Below are 2534 nucleotides of genomic sequence, written 5' to 3' on the forward strand. Positions count from 1 at the left end.
GCTGCTGGGATCACTTCCCGCTGTGTTGAATGCATTTGAAGCAGCCAGGAGCTCCTCCTTGGCTGCAGGCACAAGACAAGGTCACAGCGGCACTGCCCCAACCATCCCTCCATAAAAATTATCCTTGCTTGTGGCTGGGCCCTTAATGAAACCACGCCTGTGATCCCAGCACTTTGGGGAGAGGCCAGCCCGGGGTGGATCAGGTGAGTCAGAGTTCGAGAACTCCAGCCTTGCACAACATGGGGAAACCTGGCATCTCTACTAAAACACAAAAAAAAAAAAAAAAATAGCCAGATGTGGTGAAGCGGCGCTATGTCCAAGCATTCAGGAGACTGAGGCAGGAGTCGCTTGAACCTGGGCAGGAGAGGTTGCAGTGAGCCAAGATCATGCCACTGCACTACAGGCCCTGGAGCAGCAGAGAAGACTCCATCTCAAAAAGAAAAAATCAGCCTGACCTTATGGTGATACCCCATCTCTACTAAAATATAAAAATTGGCCGAGGCCTTGTTGAAAGCAGGCCTGTAATCCCAGCACTTTTGGGAGGCAGGCAGGCGGATCCGCGAGGTCAGGAGAATCAGTGTCTGGCTGTCTGAGGGTGAAACCCGTCTCTACTAAAAAAATGCAAAAAATTAGCCCGAGTGGGGTGGCCGAGCATGGGCTCAGTCCCAGCTACTCGGGGAGGAGCTGGTGAGGAGAATAAGTGAACCTGGGGCCCGAGACTTGCAGTGAGCTGAGATCCGGCCACTGCACTCCAGCCTGGCGACAAGCCCGAGAGACTCCGTCTCAAAAAAAAAAAAACAAAACAAAACAAAAAAATAAAAATACAAAAATTAAATACAGTGAGGTGGCTCACACCGCGTAATCTCAGCATTTTTGAGGAGGCCAAGGTGGGTGAGATCACTTGAGGTCAGGAGTTTGAGACCAGCCTGGCCAACATGGTGAGAAACCTCATCTCTACTAAAATACAAAAATTAGCTGGGCATGGGTAGCAAGCACCTGTAATCCCAGTTACTCAGGAGGCTAAGGCATGGGAATTGCTTGAACTGGGGAGCCAGAGGTGGCAGTGAGCAAAGATGGTACCACTGCACTCCAGCCTGGGGGACAGAGCAAGACTCAAGTCTCAAGAAAAAAAATGCACCACTTGCCCCTGGAGTCAGGGCCTCACGCCAGCTGCAGTTGGGTCTGGCCCTGCTTTCAGGAGACAGGTTACCCTAAAGTCATGATCACAATGTCAAGAGGAGGAGGGGAACCCAGGGAGTCAGGAAGGAGTTGGCCAAACTGGAAGGGCGTGAGGAGTTAAGCAGGAGGAGGCTGTGGGGAACAGCAGTGCCAGGAGAGGGAACAGATGTGCAAAGGACTGGCAGTACTGCTGGAGAATTTCCAGGAGCTAAGTCTGGCTGGGAGGAGCACGTGAGTGGCCAGAGAAGAGGTGGGAAGGTCAGCAGAGGCCTGGTTACATAGAGCCTTGTGGGTTTTTTTGTTTGTTTGTTTTGTGAATCTGATCTTATTTATTACTCAAAAAATCTTACTTCTGACTGGATTCAGACTTAGAAGTAGAAGCTCGCAGAGAGGACAGTCTGCGTCTCTTTGCGATTTGTCCCTGGTGCTTCTCCTTAGCCTCCTTCTTGGCCACAAGTTTAGCATATTCTGCAGCCTCTTCCTTATTTTTCTTAGTACACTGCTTCTTCCGAGCAATACGCTGCTGTTTGTGCTGCAGGACATGTAGAGTAACAAGACGCTGAATCTTGGGTGCTTTGGTCCTAGGTTTCTTATCTTCTTTGTTTAAAGGCTTTCTTACAACATACTGGCAGACATCATCTTCTTTAGACAGATTGAAAAGTTTACAGATTCTGCTAGCTCTACTGGGCCCCAGGCAATGAGACACTGTAGTATGAGTCCAGGAATATCCTTCTCTCCTTTTTGTTTTTTAAAATAACCAAGTTGAGAACGCTCAGATTGGTATCCACAATGCAACCACGAACTGATTTTCTCTTTTTCTCCAGTTCTCCTTGGTCTGTAACAGGAATGCCCCTTACTCAGTAGCAGGTGGACACGTCCGTGGGTCAAGACACCCTGCTTCATGCGGAAACCTTGTTTTGTTGTTCCCACCACTGATTCGGACCACATAACCCTTCCATTCTTCACCCAGAGCGTCAGCAGCAACTTCTGTGGCCATATGCCTCTCATAAACAGTACAAAGTTTGCGTTCATCGTCCACTTCAATGAGTTTCTGGCAGCCAGTGGCTGGGAAGGAGATGTTCAGCTTCATCATGAAGCAGCTGAACGCCTCCAAGGCGCCATGGAAAAGAGGGTCAACATCCGCTTAGCTCAGGCCACATAGGCGCTTTCCTTTTTTCTTTTTTTTTTTTGAGACGGAGTCTCGCTCTGTCGCCCAGGCTGGAGTGCAGTGGCGCGATCTCGGCTCACTGCAAGCTCCGCCTCCTGGGTTCACGCCATTCTCCATTCTCCTGCCTCAGCCTCCGGAGGAGCTGGGACTACAAGAGCCCGCCACCACGCCCGGCTAATTTTTTGTA

The 2534-nt window shown here is 50.0% G+C and overlaps 1 pseudogene across 1 annotated transcript; it reads right to left on the reverse strand.

The window, feature by feature from the left end:
- Nucleotides 1-1488: 1488 nt before the first annotated feature.
- On the reverse strand, nt 1489-2398 carry LOC103879950 (annotated as a pseudogene). Its single transcript, XR_004180368.1, has one exon. The product of XR_004180368.1 is annotated as a 40S ribosomal protein S6 pseudogene (transcript).
- Between the last annotated feature and the right edge of the window lie 136 nt (nt 2399-2534).

Source organism: Papio anubis, chromosome 20, assembly GCF_008728515.1.
Source record: "Papio anubis isolate 15944 chromosome 20, Panubis1.0, whole genome shotgun sequence".
Classification (NCBI taxonomy): domain Eukaryota; kingdom Metazoa; phylum Chordata; class Mammalia; order Primates; family Cercopithecidae; genus Papio; species Papio anubis.